This window comes from Ailuropoda melanoleuca, chromosome X (genome assembly GCF_002007445.2).
Source record: "Ailuropoda melanoleuca isolate Jingjing chromosome X, ASM200744v2, whole genome shotgun sequence".
In the NCBI taxonomy this organism is placed as follows: Eukaryota; Metazoa; Chordata; class Mammalia; order Carnivora; family Ursidae; genus Ailuropoda; species Ailuropoda melanoleuca.
This window is the reverse complement of record NC_048238.1, coordinates 54,353,833-54,378,977: the sequence shown is the minus strand read 5'-3', so window position 1 is coordinate 54,378,977 and position 25,145 is coordinate 54,353,833. Positions and strand designations below refer to the sequence as shown.

Below are 25,145 nucleotides of genomic sequence, written 5' to 3'. Positions count from 1 at the left end.
CAGTCAAAACTAGAGGCTCTGACGGCCAGGGTCACCGAGGCAGAGGAACGCGTTAGCGAATTGGAGGATGGGTTAGTAGAAGAAAAAACGAAAATAGAAGCTGGTCTTAAAAAAATCCACGCCCACGAATGTAGATTACGGGAGATTACTGACTCTATGAAACGATCCAATGTCAGAATCATCGGCATCCCTGAAGGGGTGGAGAAAAACAGAGGTCTAGAAGAGATATTTGAACAAATTGTAGCTGAAAACTTCCCTAATCTAGCAAGGGAAACAAGCATTCGTGTCCAAGAGGCAGAGAGGACCCCATCCAAGCTCAACCAGGACAAACCTACGCCACGGCATGTCATAGTGCAATTCGCAAATATTAGATCCAAGGATACAGTATTGAAAGCGGCCAGGGCAAAGAAATTTCTCACGTACCAAGGCAAAGGTATCAGGATTACGTCAGACCTGTCTACAGAGACCTGGAATGAGAGAAAGGCTTGGGGGGGCATTTTTAAAGCTCTTTCAGAGAAAAACATGCAGCCAAGGATCCTTTATCCAGCAAAGCTGTCATTCAGAATTGATGGAGAAATAAAGACGTTCCAAAATCGCCAATCATTAACCAATTTCGTAACCACGAAACCAGCCCTACAGGAGATATTAAGGGGGGCTCTATAAAGGTAAAAAGGCCCCAAGAGTGATACAGAGCAGCAAGTCACAACCGATACAAAGACTTTAAAGAGAAATGGCATCATTAAAATCATATCTGTCAATAATCTCTATCAATCTAAATGGCTTAAACTCTCCCATAAAACGCCACAGGGTTGCAGATTGGATAAAAAGACATGACCCATCCATTTGCTGTCTACAAGAGACTCATTTTGAACCCAAAGATGCATTCAGACTTAGAGTAAGGGGATGGAGTACCATCTTCCACGCAAATGGACCTCAAAAGAAAGCTGGAGTAGCAATTCTCATATCAGATAGACTGGATTTTAAACTAGAGGCCATAGAGAGAGATACAGAAGGGCACTATATTATTCTTAAAGGAAGTATTCAACAAGTGGATATGACAATTATTAATATATATGCCCCCAACAGGGGAGCAGCAAGATACACAAGCCAACTCTTAACCAAAATAAAGAGACATATAGATAAGAACACAGTAATAGTAGGGGACCTCAACACCCCACTATCAGAAATAGACAGAACACCCTGGCAAAAACTAAGCAAAGAATCAAAGGCTTTGAATGCCATACTCGACGAGTTGGACCTCATAGATATATATAGAACACTACACCCCAGAACCAAAGAATACTCATTCTATTCAAATGCCCATGGAACATTCTCAAGAATAGATCATGCTCTGGGACACAAAACAGGTCTCAGCCAATACCAAAAGATTGAAATTATCCCCTGCATATTCTCAGACCACAACGCTCTGAAATTGGAACTCAACCACAAGGAAAAACCTGGAAGAAACTCAAACACTTGGAGGCTAAGAACCATCCTGCTCAAGAATGACTCGATAAACCAGGAAATCAAAAAACAAATTAAACAATTTATGGAGACCAACGAGAATGAATACACAACGGTCCAAAACCTATGGGATACTGCAAAGGCAGTCCTAAGGGGGAAATACATAGCCATCCAAGCCTCACTCAAAAGAATAGAAAAATCTAAAATGCAGTTTCTATATTCTCACCTCAAGAAACTGGAACAGCAACAGAGGGACAGGCCTAACCCACTGACAAGGAAGGAGTTGACCAAGATTAGAGCAGAAATCAATGAATTAGAGACCAGAACCACAGTAGAGCAGATCAACAGGACTAGAAGCTGGTTCTTTGAGAGAATCCATAAAATTGATAGACCACTGGCAAAACTTGTCCAAAAACAAAGAGAAAGGACTGAGATTATTAAAATTATGACTGAAAAGGGAGAGGTCACGACCAGCACCATTGAAATTGCAAGGATTATTAGAAACTTTTATCAACAGCTATATGCCAAAAAACTAAACAATCTGGAAGAGATGGAGGCCTTCCTGGAAACCTATAAACTACCAAGACTGAAACAGGAAGAAATAGATTTCTTAAATAGGCCAATTAACTATGAAGAAATTGAGTCAGTGATAAACAACCTTCCAAATAATAAAACTCCAGGCCCAGACGGTTTTCCTGGGGAATTCTACCAAACATTCAAAGAAGAAATAATACCTATTCTCCTAAAGCTATTTCAAAAAATAGAAACAGAAGGAAAGCTACCAAACTCATTCTATGAGGCTAATATTACCTTGATCCCCAAACCAGGCAAAGACCCCCTCAAAAAGGAGAATTACAGACCGATTTCTCTAATGAATATGGATGCCAAAATCCTCAACAAGATCCTTGCTAATAGAATCCAACAGTACATTAAAAGGATTATCCATCATGACCAAGTGGGATTCATACCTGGGATGCAAGCATGGTTCAACACTCGCAAATCAATCAATGTGATACATCATATCAACAAGAAAAGACTCAAGAACCATATGATCCTCTCAATTGATGCAGAAAAAGCATTTGACAAAATACAGCATCCTTTCCTGATTAAAACCCTTCAGAGTGTAGGAATAGAGGGTACATTTCTCAATCTCATAAAAGCCATCTATGAAAAGCCTACTGCAAGCATTATTCTCAATGGGGAAAAGCTGGAAGCCTTTCCCTTAAGATCAGGAACACGACAAGGATGCCCACTCTCGCCACTATTATTCAACATAGTACTAGAAGTCCTTGCAACAGCAATCAGAAGACAAAAAGGGATCAAAGGTATCCAAATCGGCAAAGAAGAAGTCAAACTGTCTCTCTTTGCAGATGACATGATACTCTATATGGAAAACCCAAAGGAATCCACTCCCAAACTATTAGAAGTTATAGAACAATTCAGTAAGGTGGCAGGATACAAAATCAATGCCCAGAAATCAGTTGCATTTCTATACACGAATAACGAGACTGAAGAAAGAGAAATTAGGGAATCCATCCCATTTACAATAACACCAAAAACCATGCGTTACCTTGGAATTAACTTAACCAGAGACGTAAAGGACCTATATGCTAGAAACTATAGATCACTTTTGAAAGATATTGAGGAAGACATAAAAAGATGGAAAAATATTCCATGCTCATGGATTGGAAGAATTAACATAGTTAAAATGTCCATACTACCCAGAGCAATCTACACTTTCAATGCTATCCCGATCAAAATACCGAGGACATTTTTCAAAGAACTGGAACAAATAGTCCTTAAATTTGTATGGAACCAGAAAAGGCCCCGAATCTCCAAGGAACTGTTGAAAAGGAAAAACAAAGCTGGGGGCATCACAATGCCGGATTTCGAGCTGTACTACAAAGCTGTGATCACAAAGACAGCATGGTACTGGCACAAAAACAGACACATCGACCAATGGAACAGAATAGAGAACCCAGAAATGGACCCTCGGCTCTTTGGGCAACTAATCTTTGATAAAGCAGGAAAAAACATCCGGTGGAAAAAAGACAGTCTCTTCAATAAATGGTGCTGGGAAAATTGGACAGCTACATGCAAAAGAATGAAACTTGACCACTCTCTCACACCATACACAAAAATAAACTCCAAATGGATGAAAGACCTCAATGTGAGACAGGAATCCATCAAAATTCTAGAGGAGAACATAGGCAACAACTTCTATGACATCGGCCAGAGCAACCTTTTTCACGACACATCTCCAAAGGCAAGAGAAATAAAAGATAAAATGAACTTATGGGACTTTATCAGGATAAAGAGCTTCTGCACAGCCAAGGAAACAGTCAAAAAAACTAAGAGACAGCCCACGGAATGGGAGAATATATTTGCAAAGGACACCACAGATAAAGGACTGGTATCCAAGATCTACAAAGAACTTCTCAAACTCAATACACGAGAAACAAATAAACAAATCATAAAATGGGCAGAAGATATGAACAGACACTTTTCCAATGAAGACATACAAATGGCTAACAGACACATGAAAAAATGTTCAAAATCATTAGCCATCAGGGAAATTCAAATCAAAACCACACTGAGATACCACCTTACGCCAGTTAGAATGGCAAAGATAGACAAGGCAAGAAACAACAATTGTTGGAGAGGATGTGGAGAAAGGGGATCCCTCCTACATTGTTGGTGGGAATGCAAGTTGGTACAGCCACTCTGGAAAACAGTGTGGAGGTCCCTTAAAAAGTTAAAAATTGAACTACCCTATGACCCAGCCATTGCACTACTGGGTGTTTACCCCAAAGATACAGACGTAGTAAAGAGAAGGGCCATATGCACCCCAATGTTCATAGCTGCATTGTCCACAATAGCCAAATCATGGAAGGAGCCGAGATGCCCTTCAACAGATGACTGGATTAAGAAGCTGTGGTCCATATATACAATGGAATATTACTCAGCTATCAGAAAGAACGAATTCTCAACATTTGCTGCAACATGGACGGCACTGGAGGAGATAATGCTAAGTGAAATAAGTCAAGCAGAGAAAGACAATTATCATATGATTTCTCTCATCTATGGAACATAAGAACTAGGAGGATCGGTAGGGGAAGAAAGGGATAAAGAAAAGGGGGGTAATCAGAAGGGGGAATGAAACATGAGAGACTATGTACTATGAGAAACAAACTGAAGACTTCAGAGGGGAGGGGGTGGGGGAAGGGGATAGACTGGTGATGGGTAGTAAGGAGGGCACGTATTGCATGGTGCACTGGGTGTTATACGCAACTAATGAAGCATTGAACTTTACATCGGAATCCGGGGATGTACTGTATGGTGATTAACATAATATAATAAAATAAAATTAAAATACAAAAAAAAAAAAAAAGAAAAGGCATCCAAATAGGCAAGGAAGAAGTCAAACTTTCACTATTTGCAGATGACATGATACTCCATATAGGAAACCCAAAAGACTGCACCAAAAAATTGCTAAAAATGACACATGAATTCAGTAAAGTCACAGGATATAAAATCAACATACAGAAATCTGTTCCATTTCTGTACACCAATAATAAAGCAGCAGAAAGGGAAATCAAGGAATCAATCCATTTAAAATTGCACCAAAACCATAAGATACCTATAAATAAACCTAACCAAAGAGGTAGGGGCGCCTGGGTGGCACAGCTTGCCTTCGGCTCAGGGCGTGATCCTGGCGTTATGGGATCAAGCCCCACATCAGGCTCCTCTGCTAGGAGCCTGCTTCTTCCTCTCCCACTCCCCCTGCTTGTGTTCCCTCTCTCGCTGGCTGTCTCTATCTCTGTCAAATAAATAAATAAAATCTTTNTTTAAAAAAAAAAAAAAAAGAGGTAAAAGATTTGTACTTTGAAAACTAAAACACTGATGAAAGAAACTGATTTTAGATATGACTCCAACAATAACACAAAAATACAACCACTATGAAGTTATTCACATCATTGTATATAATAGTGAGGAAACTAGAAAGTTTCTTTAGGGGAGGCTTGGGGGTGCACCACGTCGGGCTCCCTGCTCAGTGGGGAGTCTGCTTGTGCCTCTCCCTCTCCTCCTCCCCTCTGCTCCTGCTCTCTCTCTCTCTCAAATAAATAAAATCTTTAAATAAAAAAGGAGAGGCCTGTTTAAATATGGTAAACACATATAGGGGAAAAAAGTAAGAAGCCATTGCAAATATACGCATAGGTGTACATCTATGCATTCTGTATACATATGTATATACTTATGACCACTGTTTATTGTTAAATGCAAAAAAATACAGCATGTTTGGTAAAATCTTTCACTTGTTTAAAACTACACTCAGGTGCACCTGGGTGGCTCAGTCAGTTAAGCATCTGCCTTCAGCTCGGGTCATGATCCCAGGGTTCTGGGATGGAGCCCCACATCAGGCTCCCTGCTCGGTGGGGAAGCTGCTTCTCCCTCTCTCTATGCCTGCCACTCCCCCTGCTTATGCTCTCTTGCTCTCTCTCTTTGTCAAATAAATAAATAAAATCTTAAAAAAAAAAAAAACTACATTCAACTGGTGAAGCTGTAAGGACATAGGTACTCTCACACATGGCTGGTACGAATGCAAAGTGCACAATCATTTGGAGGGATATTTGGCAATACTTATCAAGACAGCCTTTAAAAGCAATTAACAACTTACAGAAGTCTATACCATAGATACATCTTCAACAATACAAAAATATATATAAACAAAGCCATTCTTATAGCCTAGCCTTGTTTGCAATCGGAAAACAGTGAAAAGAATCTAAATGTCCATACACATAAGTTTATTTAACTATAGTGCATCCGATAATGAAATAAAATGCAGCAGAAAAAAAAAACGAGGACAATCTCTATTACCTGATACAGAGTGACTTCTTCCAGGATATACTACAAATGGAAAAAAAAAATCAAATTTCAAAAGAATAGCTATAGTATACAATCTTTCATGTAAGGGGGAAAAAAGGGATATACAAAAATATGCATGTATCCATACATTTCTGCAAAGGAAATTCAATGAGTATAAAGCAGAAACTACCAAGATTGATTATATACAGGAAGTGGTTAGGAATGTTTTTCCTATATGTAATATATGAGGAAGGGAGTGACACTTCTCTTTGTAAACCTTTTTGTATAGGCCTGACACTTGGAACCATGGTAATATTTCACATAACCAAAAAATAAATACGTATTTCAACATAACCAACATGTGGGGGAAACCCAAAATAGAATACAAAAAAATAACAAACTGAATTGTAAAACAAATGGGTAACACAAACAAATTTAACTGGGCGATAAGAAAAGAACTGACTTAAGTAACTTTAGAAACAGTATTTTTGACTATCAACTGTAAGACTAAAGACATACTGTACACAAATACTGTACTCTAGTTAGGAAATTTCTCCTCAGAGGGGTATGTTTTGGTAATTTTGTTTCAAACATAAAAACAATCAAAAAACTTCTAACATTCTAAAATAAAGCAAAGTATATATATAAAGGATAATGAGAACGAGGTTTTTCACTTTCATAAAAAGGAATTACAATGGAAAAAAATGGGAAGACTAGAAGAGAATGAACCCTGTGCTTTTATTTGGCATCACACATAATATGAATTCATGGTTTTACATACACGCAACCACAAATACACATATGTATAGAAGAATACTTATACAAAGAAGGATGTCTATATATGTGACTATAAACACAAACTTCCTAACCGCTGAGAGGACCTAAAGACAATGATACCACAAAAACATGCACTTTTGAGTACACAATACTAAGTACACAATGAGTACACAAATACTGTTTTCTAAAAACCATTCTCCAAAAACAGAAATCAGGATTCCTTAGAAAAATGGTTGATTACAGATTTGGGTGGGGAAAAAACAAGATGTGTCTAATACATACTGTGGTGTGAGAAAGGAGTACAATGCCCAAAAAACGAGAGCATATCAAAAGGACACAGAAGCCAACCTGAAGAAAAGCCAAATGGCTAAAACTGAGAGCTATTACAACAAAATGATAGCATTAAGATTATAACCAAAAGAATGAAATAAATATCAATGAATCCATACTAATAAATATTTGATTAAGTAAATAAAATGGGGAAAAGGGACAGCTATTTCTTACACACTTCCAATTATTAAACATAGAAGGAATAATGGAAATCGTAAATAACCTTGAAATAAACACTAACATAATCATTGTGGAAGGTAAAGGCACGGATGGATAAAATCAGTGGACAGAAGTACAATGAGAAACACAACATGTGCAGAATCTCAAAGTATATCCACACAAGATACATATAAAATTGAAAGGAAAAAGCAGTAACTTTACAGTAGAAAACTTTGGTACATGTTAGCCAAAAGATGAAAGTTACCATCACATGTATTAAGACATACTGACAACATGTCATATGATGCACAGAGAATGGCACAACATTTCTTCTGTAGCATTACTGCCAAGGTTGCATAACATGAATTAAATCATGAAAAATGCCAAGAAGGGGAGCATGGGTGGCTTAGTCAGTTAAGCGTCCAACTCTTTATCTCAGCTCAGGTCTTGATCTCAGGGTCATGAGTTCAAGCCCCACACTGGGCTCCACGCTGGGCATGGAGCCTACCTAAAAAAACAAAAAAACCCAAAAAACAAACAAACAAACAAACAAAAACGCCAACAAGATGACAGCTCTTAAAACTATCTGATACAGACCTTAAAACAACTATTTATAAAAATACGGGAAAAAAATGCTGAGATAAGCAATCACAAACTTCAGTGCAACAAATATTGAAAGTGAAAATCTCGTCAATATGAGGCAATCAAAAAAGTGAAAATTTTGAAGTTAAAAATACAGTAACTAAAATTAAAAAATAAATGGACAGATTCAACAGCACAATGGAGATGACAAAGGAACTTAAAAGAAATAAAAAGAAACTATCCAATACTAATACAGAAAATATTGAGCATAAATATACAAAGGCTCAGGGAACTATGAGACAATAACAGAAGGATAAGAGTAAAGAGTGTAGGACTGAAAATATCTGAGAAAAAAATTCCTGAAAACTTCCTAAATTTTGCAATAGACATAGACCTACAGATTCAAGAAACTAAGAAAACTTCAAAAGGGATAAACACAGAGAAATCCACAGCCAGATACATCATAATAAAATTGCCAAAAAGTGAAGCTAAAGAAACCATTATATAAGCAGTAAGAGAAAAATAAAATACTACCACATAGGATGATGATTCAAATAACTTATTTCCTATCAGAAAACACAAGAGCCACAAGAAAGTGGCACACATGTTTAAATGGCTGAAAGCAAGGAAATGTCAGCCTAAAATAATCTACCCAGAAAAATTACTAGCAGGAATGAAAGTAAAATAAAGACATTCTCAGATTATAGAAAACTAAGAACATACAGCCCCTGAGAGCTTCTCTGTAAGAACTGCTACAAAAAAGTTCTTCACGTAGAAGGGAAATACCAGAAGGAAATCTGAATCATCAAGAATAAAGAGCAACAGAAATATTTATCTGGATAATGCAACAGATTATTTATCTCTCTTGAATGCTTTAAAATTGTTTCAAGGTTGAAAACAAAAGATATGAACATCTTCTGATAGTTTTCAACGTATGCCAATGCAATACATGACATTATAGCATAAAAGAAAGACAGTTAAAGGACCTAAAAGATGTTAATGTTTCTACATTCCAAAATTATAGGGTAAAACAGACCGTGAAAACTTAAGTACATATTGTGTAACGCCTAGAGCAAATACTTAAAAGGGCTACATAAAAAGATAAAGTCGAAAATAATTAAGTAAATGGAAAAGTAAAAAGTACTCAAATAACCCAAAAGATGGCAGAAGGGGGGGAAAGAGGAACGAAAAAGGAACAAAGAGAAAACAAAGACTAAAGTAGTAAATCTAAATCCAAACATACCAAATTTACATTAAATATGAATTGCCTAACCACTTAAACTGAAACACAGATATTGTCAGAATGACCAAAAAAAAAAAAAAAGAAAAAGAAAAAATCTAAACCATGATACAATATCCTGTCTGCAAGAAACATACTTCAAATATATTGATTTGGCAGACTAAAAGTAAAGGAATGAGAAAATACACACCAAGCAAAGACCAACCAAACAACAGGACTTTCTATATTATACATTAAATGCAAAAACATATTTCAGAGCAAAAAAAATTACCAGAAACAATGATGGGAATTACATAATGAGAAAAGGGTCAATTGAACAAGAATCCACAGCAGTGCTAAATGTATACGCACCTAACAGAGCTTCATAATACATGAAACAAAAACTGACAAAAGAAATACAAATCAGTGACACTCAATCCAACAACAGCAGGATTCACATTCTTTTTAAGTACATATGAAAGTATGTACTTAAAAGTATGTAGTATGTAGTATTCCTTCAAATCATAATATAAACTAGAAATTAATAACAGAAAGATGGAAAATTCCCTTAACATTTTAAAATTAAAAAATCAATTATACTTTTCATTCTCAGAAGTTTAAATTTTTTATCTTTCATACTTCAACTTAATGTTTTCAGTCTTTCCTCTACATTCACAATAAGTTTAAAATACTTAAACCATTAATTCTATTATTTATGTCATTTTGAAGTAAGCTTCAATTGATAGATTTCTCTCCTCATATTTTCCGGATCTATGCAGGTCTCACTTTTTTTTTTTTAATCTGCTTTATTCACTTTTCAAAGTAAAACTTCTGTTTCCTTCCCACTCTTTTCCAACATAATGGTAGTCAAAAATTACTGGCATTTTACTGGCATAAGATAAACAATCCAAAGTAAAAATTGAGCAGAAGATCTGAATAGACATTTTTCCAAAGAAACTATCCAGATGGCCAACAGGTAAATGAAAAAATGTCAACATCACTAATCATCAGGAAAATGTAAATAAAAAAACCACAACGAGATATCACCTCACACCTGTTAGAATGATTATCATCAAAAAGACAAGAAATAACAACTGTTTGTGAGGATGTGCAGAAAAAGGAACCCTTGTGCACTACAGGTGGGAATATAAACTGGGGGAGCCATGATTGAAAACAATACGGAGGTTCCTCAAAAAATTAGACATAGAACTACCATATGATCCAGCAATTGCCCTTCTGGGTATACATACAAGAGAATTTAAATCAGGATCTCCAAGAGATATATGTACTTCCATGTTCCACTTCAGCATTATTTACAATAGCCAAGATATGGAAACAACCTAAGTGTTCACTGAAGGATGAATGGATTAAAAAAAGGCGGTGTATATTACACAATGAAATATTATTCAGCCATAAAAAAGGAATAAAATTTTGCCATTTGCAACAACATGAATGGACCTCAAAGGCATTATGCTAAATGAAGTAACTCAGAGAAAGACAAGTACTATATTGAGCTCTCTTGTATGTGAAATCTAAAACAACAATAACAAAACCAAGCTCACAAATACAGAGGAGAGACTGGATGTTGCCAGAGGTATGGGGACTGGAGGGGGGGAGGGCAATGTGAGGCAGGGATGGGTGAAGGGGATCATCAAACAGTAAAAAGTAAGAAAAAGAAATTCAATACTAAAAACCTATTTGAAACTACAGCTCTACAGCCCATCTTGATGGATATAAAATAACACTGTATGAAATATCATTAAAGAGGAAAAACGAAATATAAAATGGTATTTTTAAGACAAGTTGATTATAACTTCACAGAATGCATATGTGTACATTAGTAAAGATATATTATTTTGAATAAAAAAATGGTTTTAGTATTTATTATTTTTGGTAAATTTCAGTTTGGAAAGAATTAGAATGGAAGAAAGAGATGCACAGAAAGGTCTAATACAAAAAAAATTATTTGCATAAGATAGCTGGTAGTTTTCCTTATACATCAGTCACCAATATTTTTGTTCAGTGTGTTTTCTGCCTTTCAACTTGGTAAAATGGTAAGATGTAAAAAGAGTATTTTTATTCCATGTTTAAGAGAAATGCTATAGCATAAAATCTTTTCTCCCTTATTGCTGATGAGGGGGCAGTGGTAGCATAAGGTAGAGTTACACAGGTACAGGGATGTTTAAGGGTAAGCAAACTCTGAAGAAGAGCTGGTTAGCAAATATTTTAGTCTTTGCAAGCCACATGGTCACTGTCTTAATTACTCAACACTACTGCTGTAGAATGAAAGAATCCATAGACAATGGGCATGCAGGTAAGTATAACTGTATACCAGTAAAGCTATTTATGAACACTGAAATTTGAACTTCACATGATTTTCATGAGTTAAGAAATACAATTCTGCTTGTGAATTTTTAAACCACTTAAAAATGTAAAACTACTCATAGTTTGCTAGTGATACAAAGTCAGACAACAGGCCAGATTTGACCCACACACCATACTTTGAAGAACTTTAGGACTCAAATCATACAGAGTATGTTCTCCAACACAATAGAATTTTTAAAAATCAAAACCAAAAGAAAAACTTGGAATTCCACAATTATCTGGAAATTAAACGATACATTTCTAACTTACCCATGAGTCAAAGAAGAAATCACAAGCAAATTTTTTTCACAAGCAAAATTAATAGAAAGTACTGTGAACCGAATTATAATAAAATCACAGTATCAAAATGTATGAGATGAGAGGACAAGACCAAAAACGGTGGAATAGGGAGCTCCTAGGATCCATCCCTTCGCTGAAATTATTAAGGTGGCAAAAAAAATGTTAAGAATCAACTTTTTCAGAACTCTAGAACCTAATCAGAAACTTACTACAATCAGGACAGCACTTAAAGAAGAAAGACGCTGTAAATTTTGTCATTTAAAGAAAAGAAATCTTATCAGGCCACTGCCTGACAACAAAGATAATGGAATGGAGACTTTAGTGACCACATATGACAAGGAATATAGTCCGCAAAAAATAGTTTAGACTTTAAACAAGTGGGCTGTCACTAAACAAGTGGATGACTGTACCCCACAATAAGCAACAACACAAACCCTGGAGAGGGGGGAAATATTCTGATTTCCAGAGCCACCATACTACAAAATTCAAAGTGCCTACTTTTCAAGAGAAATTTTCATTAAAAAATTATTAGGCATGTAAACAAACAAGTATGGCCCATTTGCAGAAAGAAAAAAGTTAACAGAAAGTGTCTCCGAAGAAGCCCAGACATTAGACTTTCTAAAAAAATCAACTATCATAAATATGCCAAAGAGCTAACAGAAACCATGGATAAAAACTAAAGGAAACCAGGAGAACAGCATATCAATAAACAGAAAATAACAATAAAGAGACAGAAATTACAAAAAGGAACCAAATATAAATTCTGAAACTGAAAAGCAGAATAACTGAAATGAAAAATTCGCTGAATTTTAGAGGGGTTCAACATAAAATTTCAATAGGCTGAAGAAAGAAAAAATGACCATGAAGGTAGGTAAATTAAGATTATCTAGTCTGAGGAATGGAAAAAGAAAAAACTGAAGAAAAATGAAAAGAGCCTAAGAGACAACATCAAGTATACCAACATATGCAAAATGAGAGGTCCAAAACGATATAAGAGAGTCATAAAGAATATGTGAACAGTGGCCAATCTACATAACTTAAAAATTCAATGAACCCCAAGAAAATAAACTCAAAAGCCATTCACAGTAAGATGTAGTATAATCAAACTGTTGAAATCCCCAAAAAGAATCCTATGAGCAAGGAAAGTGAAGCAACCCATTAGAGATCATGGAGGCCAGAAAGCAGTGCAATGACATATTTAAAGTGTGGAAAGAAAAAAGCTGTCAATCAACAAATCTATATCCGATTTAAAAAATGTTTTTCAAAAATAAAGGAAAGAGATCAGCTTATGGCATGACAGCATGAGGAGTTCGAGTGACCTGCTTCTCCCCACTGAAACTGATGAAAACTCTTTTTTTTTTAAAGCCACTGAAAGCCTCTGGAAACTGATCTAAGGACAAATGGCAAATAAAGAAACACACATTCAAGAATAACTTCAAAAATTCACTAAGATGAGTCTGTATTTGTTTTTGTTTTTTCTTAAGATTTAATTTATTTGACAGAGCGAGCACAAGCAGGGGGAGCAGCAAGCAGAGGGAGAGGGATAAGCAGGCTCCCTTCAGAACAGGGAGCCCAATGCAAGGCTCGATCCCAGGACCCCGTGATCATCACCTGAGCCCAAGTCAGGCGCTCAACCGTCTGAGCCACCCATGCGCCCTGATGAGTCTGTATTTGGACCAAGACCACTGCCTCCCTCCCTCCCTCAGCTCAGCTCAAGCAAGGGGAATCTCCACTCCAGATTCCTGCAACAAAGAACACAGGGCCCCCAGGTACAGGGCCCATTCAGAGGGCTTTCTTCCCAGGAGGAACAGAGTTTCTCATTCAGCCCCGAGCTGCCTGTTAATAGGGCTGAGTCCTGGGCAAGTGTGGTTGAGAGGTAGGGGTTCCAGCCCTACCAGCCCCCCCACTGGTGGAATGTATACTTTATTGGGTGTGGTGCATGGAAAAGACCCAGGCCCTGATCATCCTTGCCCTGGGTTGTGAGGAGAGAAAAACAAACCCAGATGACCTCTGGCTACACCCTCCCCTCCACAACTACTGTTACTCAGAGAGAAACTTGACATTGTTCCTACCCCATCTCCAGACACCAGGCTCAGAGCTTTTGTTTGAGGGAAGGAGGAGACATTAAAACGATAGCTCTTAATTTCTTCCCAAAGGGACTGACTTCATTTGCAAGAGCATGGAGAAAGTCAAGCCTAAAGGAGTCCTTAAAAAACACAATGAGGTTGTAGCAAAAGCCAATTAGCAGATTCAAAACACAGAGGCTAAAAATAAATAAATAAATAAATAAATAAATAAAAACAAAAAAAAAACCCACACAGAGGCTAAACTGTAGGTAAGCTAGTTTGCAGGAAAGAACTGGGAACTGAAACAACTGGGAGGAGCCCTCCTAGGGTCAAAACAAATAACAAACACTGATCTCAAAAACTATTTCTTCAAAGGACCCACATTTTGGTTCGATTAACTTTCAAAGTAGCTTATGCCCCAGGGCATTATGGAAAACAATTAAACAGTTAGTTCCCAGGAAGCGCATCTCGGCTGCTGGGTGTGGTAAGGGAAAGACAGCCCTAACAAAACCAGTCATCCCAGGGTGATTGTGGGCATATTCAAATTGCCCCTCCCTGAGGACCACCATCTGAGGACTAACCTTGTGGGAAAGAAGACTACAATGAGATACAACTTCACATCCACTAGGATGGCTAGAATTGGATGAAGTCAGATAATGACAAGTGTTGGTGAGAAAGTAGACAAGTTAGAGCCCTCATATGCTGTTGCTGTGAACGTAAAATGGCTGCAGCCACATTGGAAGAGAGTTGGGCAGTTTCTCAAACAATTAAACATAGCTACCATTAAGACCCAGCAAAAACACTCCTAAGTATACACCTAGAGAAATGAAAACATATGTCTACAAAGAAATCTGTACATGAATGTTTTTAGCAGAATTATTCTTAAAAGCCTTAAGGTGGAAACAACCTAAATGTCCATCAATGAATGAATGCATAAACAAAATGTGGTATATCCATAATGTAGAACATTATTCAGTCACAAATAGAATGAAGTACTGACACATGCTACAACATGGATGAACCTTGAAGCATTATGCTGAGTGAAAAAAGCCAATCATAACAGACCACATATTATATGATTCCATTCATACAGAATGTTCAAAACTGGGAAATCTATAGAGACAAAAAGTAGATTAGTGACTGCCTAGGGCTGGGCAAATAGGGTTCAAGGGGATACGGGGTTATGGCTAAAGTGCATGGACTTCTTGGAGAGATGAAAATATTCTAAAATGACTGTAGTGATGGCTGTACACAGATTAAAAACCACTGAACTGTACACTTCAAATGGGTAACTGTATGATGTGTGAATTATATTTCAATATATCTGTCAAAAGAACTGAAAGGAGAAATTAAGACATTTCCAGATAAAGAAAATACTAGGGAATTTGTTGTTAACAGACCTACCCTACAAGAACTGCCAAAAGGAATTCTTCAGGCTAAAATGGAAGGATAATAGAAAGTAACTCAAAAGTATATGAACAAATAAGGAACATGGGTAAAGATAACTACATAGATAAATATAAAAGCCAGTACTATTGTGTTTTTGGTTTACAACTTCTTTTATTTTTTTTTCATATGACTTAAAAGAAATGGACAAACTGATCCTAAAATTCATATGGAATTGCAAGGGGCCTGGAAAGCCAAAACGATCTTGGAAAAGAACAAAACTGGAGGAGTGACACTTTGCAATTTTAAAACTTACTACAATCTACAGTAATCAAAACAGTGTGGTACTAGCATAAGGACAGATACAGAGACAATTGGAATAAATTTGAAAGATCTGAAATAAACCTATACATCTGTGGCTAATTGATTTCAACAAGCATGCCAAAGACCATTCAGTAGGGAATGAACAGTCTCTTCAACATATGGTGATAGGACAATTGGCTTTGTGCATGTAAAAGAATGAAGTTGGACCTCACACCAAATACAAAAATTAACCCAAAATGGATCAATGACATAAATAAAAGAGCTAAAACCATAAAACATTTAGAAGAATACACAGAGATAAATCTTCATGACTTTGGATTTGACAAAAAATTCTTAGATTTGACACCAGAAGCACAAGAAACAAAAGAAAAAAATAGACAAACTGGACTTCAAATTTAAAAAAAAAATTGTACGCCAAACCAAAGGACATTATAAATAGTGAAAAATACCTACCGAATGGGGAAAAAAACTTCCAAATCATATATATAACAGTTCAGAATATATAAAGAATTCTTACAACAGCAAAAATACCCAAATTAAAAAATGGACAAAGGACCTGAATAGACATTTCTACAAAGAAAACATACAAATGGTTAACAAGCACATGAAAACATGCCCAAATCAGTCTTTAGGAAAACGCAAATCTAATCCATGACATACCACTTCAAACATACTAAAATGGTTGTAATTTTCTTTAAAAAAAAAAAAAAGGAAATAACAAGCGTTGGCAAGGAAGCATGGTAATTCTACATTTAACCTACAGCGAAATCGCCAAACCATTTTCCACAGCAGCTGCACCATTTTATATCCCAAAAGCAACATACAAGAGTTCCAATTTCTCTATTTCCTTACCAACACTTATTTCCTGTTTTTTTTCCTTTAATTAGATTCCGCCTTCAACTTAGAAGAAATTTCAAATGGCCCCTGTTCCTGTAATCCCGGTAACAGGCATTTAAAAATTCATCTTTTTTATTGACTTTTCTTTTAAAAATTTCTCTTCAAAATTTGTTTAAAAAAAATAACCCATCTTAGAAGTAGTTTACATGTCACAAAGTTTAAGAAATGCATGGGAAATATAATCACTGTTTAAAATAATGGCTACCTCTGGTGATGAAGGAAGAAAAGAGATGAATCCCAGAACAGGTACACAGAGAACTTTATCATAGTAACATATCATTTTTACAGAGGTTCACTGTATTGTTTTTGGCATCTCTCATTGTGTTATTCTTTATATGTTTGTATATCTGAAGTTTTTATTTCATAACATATGTGGAAATCCCCCCAAAAGAGACAAAGAAAAAAAAGTTAATCTTACATTCCCTCATCACCCTTCCCACCAAAGACACAGGATCCTACCAGGTACCTGCAACTTACTTTTCTCACGTAACAATCTATTATAACATTCTCTAGATCAAAAGTGTGTGAAGAGGTAAATCCAGCTGCAAAGTATTTCATAACACAAATGTCCCACAATTTATTCAAACATTCTATAGATGGATATACAGGTTGTTCCAGTTACTCATCATTAAAAAAAAGCTGCAAATTTTTTACTGTCTTCCCCAAATGTTATGCTTAATATAAATTTATTTTCAGCGAGAGATCTGAACACAGAAAATCTAGCTCTTTTCCTACTCAGTAAGAAATCAAGGTAATAATCCACAAAATAATGTAAGAATTCCCCCAAAGATTACCTGTATACACACGCACACACCTACCTCTGAACAGAACAATGTGCTTCTAGAACAAATGTTAATATTAAAACGCCCAGAAGTCCTCATCTGAAACATAAAGGTCATTAATTTTTTTTAATCTAGCCCATGAGTATGTTACAAACTGATTAGTTTATCAACATTACAACGTTTGCACGCGAAATACAGCACGAAGAAAATAAGAGAAAATAGGTCCAACAGGTTAGGCTGTTCCTGAAAGCGCTCTGGGGACACAATCTTTCATTCTGGGCCCGCGTGGTGTCAATAAAAACCCATTTAAACAAGGAAAAATGAGAAGAAAACGGTTCAAAATCCCTCCTACGAGCTAATATCCGCAACCGTCTAGCTTCATCAGTGGTGGTAAGGTGACTAAAAAAAGGGAAATTACTCTCGGGTATTTTATAGAGCGGCGAGAGAGAAAAATGAAAAACAGGCCGGCTCCTCCCCCCACTCAGGCAGGCCACGCGATCCCGAAGTGTGTAGCCTTACTAACAGACATTTTTCTAGCTGATGTGAAGCTCAACACTCACCACAAAACAAAAGTTGGCGAGCTTCTGTACTTTCCTCACATTTGTTCATTGGCTGCTTTCCACACCTGGTTCGCCGGCAGTACTTTCCCTCAGTACGAACACCGCCATCTTAGGTCTTAGAGGACCTCTAGGGGATAGGACGATGAAAGCCTGGAGTGGGAGTCACAGCCAAATAGGTCCCGCGCCCAACCGCCGTGCACTGCTGAAATGGCTCCGCCGGCAACGTGACCCAGCTTCTCTGCGGCCCCACCCCCAGTTTTCCAGAGCGACTGCGCGTCCTCTTACAGCCTTTATCTTCGTAGAAATGGCTTCGTTCCTCCTCCTCTTCTTTCTTTTCTTTTTCTTTTTCCATCCCAAATTTCTTTTACCTTTGCCTCCACTCCTTTCTTCTTTCTACATTCTAAGATATCTCTCGTTCTCATCAGCTTTCAGTTATCTCACAGGTGTACGGCATTTTATAATAGACAAAACTGTCTTTCTGTTATTTTGCCGAAGTATTATAATACTATAAGGTAAGCTGGGGACTGATTGTCCCAATTTTATAAATGAGGCAACTAAGGCCCAGAAGAGGTGAACCAGTTTTCCAAAAGTTGCAACAGCTAATAAGTGTTAAAGTGAACGGAACCTAATTCTTTTTGCTCAGTGAGCGCCGTGCTGCCAGAGATCAAGGTCCACTTCATCCAAGTAATTGAAAAGATGGGAAAACAGAAGACAGAAATAGGAAGGGTTTGGGCCTAAATTCATACAGTGAGTCAGTGACAAAACTGGATTCAAAACAAGTTGCTTCCTTGTTTAATTCTGTAACAGTAAGCATCTTCATAAAGGGATTGGGATGCTGTTCTCCTGCCTAAAGCTCCCTTCTCTTCTCTTGACTGAGCTCATTCAGCCCTCTTTTAAGAAGCCTCTATATTTATCAAAACGTTTATCTTTTTCTGGCCCTCTCCATGAGGGAAAATACACTAGCTGGATGCGAGCTCCCAAAACACGTTTAAAAACCGAGGCTGAAAGTTTTGTGAAGCATGGTGCTTTAACGGTACTTTAATAGTATGAAAGATTAGTGAGGGAAGGATTGTGCTGCGTAAGTATGGAAAAGGCAATTTAACAGTCCTAATCCTTTTCAAAGGTACAGTTTCTCTCTCCCTTCTAATGTTATCTCTTAATTTGTACAAGAACCCAGCATAGAATATGCTTATTCTGTTTCTTCGCATCATTACTTTTTCTTTCTTTATTTTGATTTGTCCTCTTCAAATAGAGGTTAATCATAGAGAATTGTGTAAACTTCTCGGCCATTGATTTATGGCCATTCTTGTGTAAAGCACGGCATGGAGCCAATCTGTGTTGTCAGTAATCTGTGTTGTCAGTAATCTGTGTAGTGAGATGAAGAGGTCTTAGTTTAAGCTTGAGGTGTGTCTTTGCCTGGGGTTTAGACAAGTGTGAGCACATCTTGTAAACCGGTAGGGCAGACGCCAGAAATCAATTGCGGGAGGAACTCCTGACCTCTTGAGAAATAACTTATCCTAAGAGAGGAGGGAGTCAGGCAAACAACCTAGGTTAAAGGGAGAATCAAGTCTGAGTATTGCAGGGGATTTGGTTGTAGTACAAGGTGTGTTTATTTTGAGCTAGGTACACAACATCTCTCTACATCAATTTAAGGGTGAGTAGGGTGAGCTAGGTACACAACATCTCTCTACATCAATGTAAGGGTGAGTAGAAAAGTGGAGAGCACTGAGTGAAACATATTTCAGTTTTGCTCTGATGACTCTCAGGACTTTTTCTGTCTGAAACAAATGACCATTTGGATTTTAAAGAAGTACATATAAATAAATAACCAGCAGGAAGCATTCATAGAACAATAGAACATAGGCATTCATAGAACAATAGGCTTCTGAATAAATAACCAGCAGGAAGGAATAAATAACCAGCAGGAAGCATTCATAGAACAATAGAACATAGGCATTCATAGAACAATAGGCTTCTGAAGCTGCTAGTCAATTTTGGGGGGGGAAACCTGATGCACTAGTTTTATTTAGTGGTGTTTCAAATTAAGAGGTGCTGGACCTAGGGGGAGAAAAGCTCTATCAATTCACAGCAAAGGTAGAAACCCCTGCTTCTACCCACTCATATTTCTTCTAGTCTACCTGCCTTGATCCCAAGAAAAATGCCTCCAGAAAACACCAGAGACAGAGTTTGGTGACCAGACTGCAATATTTGCTCTTCAAGGCTGATCCTGTTGACTTCCTGGATTCCTGGTCCAGTCAGTACCTGTTCCATTCTCTATGAGAGCCCAGTTTTCCTCTTTCATTGTAATTGTTTCAAAAGTAAGAAAACTGTCTCCCGCAAGGATATAAAATCCGAATAGACAAAAGAAGAGTTGGGATTTCACCATCAGCTGGCCATATTTAGCAGACTCTCAGCTGGAGAATTTACAAACATAATTGCACAGGCAATGATCTCTGGGACAATAGTTTCTCTTACCTTTGCATTTATTTTTAAGACAAACAAATGAGTAATGAACCTATAAATGACAGTCCAAATAATAGATGCATGCATAGTTAGACTAGAATACATTAATTTGAAACATGAATTGGGAAAAAGTACAACTGATGTGGGAAATGGGAGACCAGATAAACAGAATTCACTCATTATGAACTTGCGTGTAGGGGTGCCTGGGTGGCTCAGTCGGTTAAGCGTGGGACTCTTGGTTTCAGCTCAGGTCACGACCCGCACGCAAGGTTCTGCACTCAGCATAGAGTCTGCTTGAGATTCTTTCCCTCTCCCTCCTCCTCCACCCCTCCCCCAACTCAAGTGCGTGCGTGGTCTCTCTCTCTCTAATAAATAAATAAATAAATAAAATTTAAAAAAAAAGAACTTACATGTAAAGAATAGGGCTACACAAGAGGTGGTAGAGAATACAAATATGAATGAAACCCAGTATTGGTCCTCAAGATTAGATTCAAGCTGGGGAGGGGAAAATAAAAGGAGTTTTAAAAGAATTATAAGTAACATCTTTGTATGAGACACTGTACTAGGTACAAGGTGGGAATAAAAGTGAGGTTTGAGTGTGCAAAGAGCATGGGGATGAATCTACTATGATTCTTAGCCTCAGGGAATTTATGGACGAGTGGAGAAAAACAAAACATGAGGGTCAAGTAATGTTTTTTATTAGGGGACTCAAGGAGATTGAAAAGTATTTAATACATATAATACATACATTTCACACCTAAAATTATTCATAAGATCATGCAGTTCGCAAGGCACTTACTAAGTGATGTAGGGTATGAGAAGAACAACAAGAAGAAATCTATAAATGTACTTTGAACCTTTGAGGGCATTTATGTAGAACGAGGATGTAATCATAAGACATGTAAAATCACACAACTTTCTCTGTTTAAAGTTGACCTGTCGTGAAGGTCTTTTTTTTTTAGATGTAATTCACATACCATAAAATTCATCATTTCAAAGAGTATGATTCAGTAGTTGTTAGTATACTCTCAAATTTGTGTAACCCTCACCACTATCTAATTTCAGAACATTTTCATTACCCCAAAAAGAAATCCTATACCCATTATCGCTCATCTCCTTCCCCCCCACAAACAAGTCCCTGGCAAATTCTAATTTATTTTCTGTCCTTATGGATTTATACCTTCTGAAAATTTCATATAAATTAAATAATATGGTAGGTGGACTTCTGTGACTGGCTTTTTTTTTAGCATAATGTTTTCGAGCTTTATGCATGATATACCATATATCAGTACTTTATTCCTTTTCCATTCCTTTTATGATTAAATAATATCCTATTGTATGGATATGCAACATATTGTTTATTCAACACACGTGTTTGAATTGTTTCCACTTGTTGGCTCTTATGAATAATACAGCTATGAACATTTGTGTACAAGTTTTGTGTGGACATGTTTTCAATTCCCTTGAGCATATACCGAGGTATAGAACTGCTGGAAAATATGGTAGCCCTACGTTGAACCCTTTGAAAAATTGCAAACTGTTTTCCAAGGCACTGTACCATTTTACATTACCACCAGCAAGTATCAGGGTGCCAGTCTCTCCACATCCTCACTAACGTTGTCATTTTAATTACAGCTAGCTTGGTAGGTGTGAAGTAACATCTCACTGTGTTTTTGATTTACATTTTCCTGATGGCTAACAAGGTAGAACGTCTTTGTATGTACTTATTGGCCATTTGCATATCTTCTTTGGAGAAATGTCTATTTAAATCCTTTGCCCATTTTTCAATTGAGTTATTGGTCCTTTACTGTTGAGTTGTAAGATATATATATATACCTGGATATGTGTTCATTATCAGATATGTAGTTTGCAAATATTTTCTCTTATTCTATGGGTTTTTTCAATTTCTTGATGTGTCGTCTAAAGCACAAAATATTTTAATTTTGATTAAGTATAATTTATCTGTTTCTTCTTTTGTTCCTTGGGCTTTTGATGTCATATCTAAAAAAACCATCGTCTAACCTAAAAGGCATGAAGGTGTACACCTAAGTTTTCTTCTAAGACTTTTATAGGTCTAACATTTACTCTTAGATCTTTAATCTAATTTGAATTATTTTTTGTATATTGTGGAAAATAGGGTTCTAACTTCTTTCTTTTGCATGTAAATATTCAGTTGTTCCAGCACCATATGTTTAAAAGACTAGTCTTTCTTGGTAGGAAATTGACCATAAAATGTGAAAGTTTATTTCTGAACTCTCAATTCTATTTCATTTACTTATATTTCTAACTTATGTCTCTACCACAAATCTTGATTACTGTAACTTTGAAGTGAGTTTTAGAATCAAGAGGTGTGAGTGCTACAACTTTGTTCTTTTTTTCTGGATTGTTTTAGCTATCCTGGTCCTTTGTGGTTTCATATTAATTTTAGGATCATCTTGGCAATTTTTGAAATAATCAAGCTGGAATTTTGATAGGGACTGTGTTAAATGTGTACAAAATTTGGAAGAGTATCAACATCTTAATAATATTAAGTCTTCCAATCCATGAACATGGAATGGATGTTTTCCCACATATTTAGGTCTTCTTAAATTTTTGTCAATGACATTTCGTACTTTTTCTATGCACAAGTTTTGTATTTTTTGTTAAATGTATTCTTAAGTGTTTTGATGCTATTTTAAATAAAATTGTTTTCTTAATTTCATTTTCAGATTGCCCATTGCCAATGTGTGAAAATACAACTGATTGTTGTATATTGGTTTTGTATTGTACAACCTTATCAAAATGGTTTATTAGTTCTACTTCTAGTATTTTTACGTATTCCTTAGGATCTTCTGTATACAAAATTATTTCATTTGAAAGTAGATAAAGTTTTACGTCTTGCTTTTTTAATTTAAATTCAATTTGTTTAACATATACTGTATTATTAGTTTCAGGAGTAGAATCCAGTGAAGTTTTACTTCTTTGTCTTTCCTAATTGCTCTGACAGAACCTCTACTACAAGGCTGAACAGAAGTGGTAAGAGAAGGGGCACATGAGAGGCGCAGCCAGTTAAGTGCCCGACTCTTGGTTTCAGCTCAGGTTGTGGTCTCAGGGTCATGAGATCGAGCCCCACCTCAGGCTCCATGCTGAGCATGGAGTCCACTTGGGATTTTCTCTCCTTCTCCCTCTGCCCCTCACACTTGTGCTCTCTCTCTCTCAAATAAATAAATAAATCTTTAAAAAAAAAAGGGGGGGGGGCGCCTGGGTGGCTCAGATGGTTAGGTGTCTGCCTTCGGCTCAGGTCATGATCTCCAGGTCCTGCAATCGAGCCCCACATTGGGCTCCCAACTCAGCAGGCAGTCTGCTTCTGCCTCTCTCTCTGCCTCTCCTCCTGCTTGTGCTCTCTCTCTCTCTCTCTCTCAAATGAATAAATAATACCTTAAAAAAAAAAAAGGTGTGCTGAGAGAAAACATCCTTGGTTTATTCCTGATCTAAGAACAAAGCATTTTTATTGGTGCGGCATTAGCTTCCTATTGCTACTATAAAAATTATTGCGAAGTTAGTCACTGAGTGTAACACAAAGTTATTCTCCGAACATTTCTGGAGATAGGAAATCTGAAATCAGTTGCACTTAGTTAAAATCAAGGTGTCAGCAGGTCTGTGTTTCTTCTGGAGGCTCTAGGGAAGAATCTGTTTCTTTGGATTTTCTTGCATCTAAAGGCTGCATGCATCCCTTGGTTCATGGGCCCCTTCCTCCATCTCCAAATTCAACAGTGTAGCATCATCTCTAATCTCTCATATTCTCTCTTTGACTCTGATCCCCTGACTCCCTCTTATAAGGAAGTTTATGATTACATTGGGCCCACCCAAATAATCCAGCATAATCTCCACATCTCAAGATCTTAATCACATCTAAGTCTATTTTACTGTGTGAGGTAACATGTTCACAGTTTCTAAGGATTAGGACAGGAGCCATTATTCAGCCTACCAAAGATGCCTTTTTTTCAGTTTGTGTAAGTTCCCTTCTATTCCCACTTTGTTTTGTCTTTCGTGAAAGGGTCTGGATTTTGTTAGTTTTTCCCTACATCTACTGAGATGATCATGTGGTTTTTGCACTTTATTCTATTAACAGGGTGACTGATTTTTATATGTTGAACCAATCTAATATTTCTGCAATAAAGTCCACTTCCTCATGACATAAAATCCCTTTTATATGTTTCCAGTTCAGTCTGATAGTATTTTGTTGAAGTTTTTTGTGTTTATAATCATGAGAGATATCAGTAGTTTTCATTTCTAATGATGTCTTTCTCTGGTTTTGATATCAGGGTAATTCTGGTCTCAGAGAATGAGTTGGAAATTGTTCCCTCCTCTTCTATTTTTTGTGAAGAGTTTGTGAAAGACTGTAAATTCTTTAAACATTTGGTAGAATTAACCAGTTAAGTCATCTGGGCCTGAGCTTCTCTTTATGGGCTTTTCGTTGATTACTAATTCTATCTCTTCACTTTTAAAGATCTATGCAAATGTTTCATTTCTTCTTGAGTCAGCTATTAATAGTTTGTATTGTTACAATTTTGCATGCTTCTTAAAACCATTTCATACAAAATTTATACAGGACTTAAGTCATCAG

General features: G+C 36.8%; 1 long non-coding RNA gene across 1 annotated transcript in view; it reads right to left on the bottom strand.

Moving 5' to 3' along the window:
- The window catches only part of LOC117797412, an 86,585-nt gene extending 68,343 nt beyond the window's left edge, over positions 1 to 18,242 (bottom strand). Inside the window, exons 1-3 of the long non-coding RNA XR_004622354.1 lie at positions 18,077 to 18,242; positions 17,553 to 17,615; positions 6,343 to 6,372 (exon numbers count right to left, since the gene is read on the bottom strand). This is a non-coding gene — a long non-coding RNA (uncharacterized LOC117797412). The remainder of the gene's footprint in view (positions 1 to 6,342; positions 6,373 to 17,552; positions 17,616 to 18,076) is intronic.
- Between the last annotated feature and the right edge of the window lie 6,903 nt (positions 18,243 to 25,145).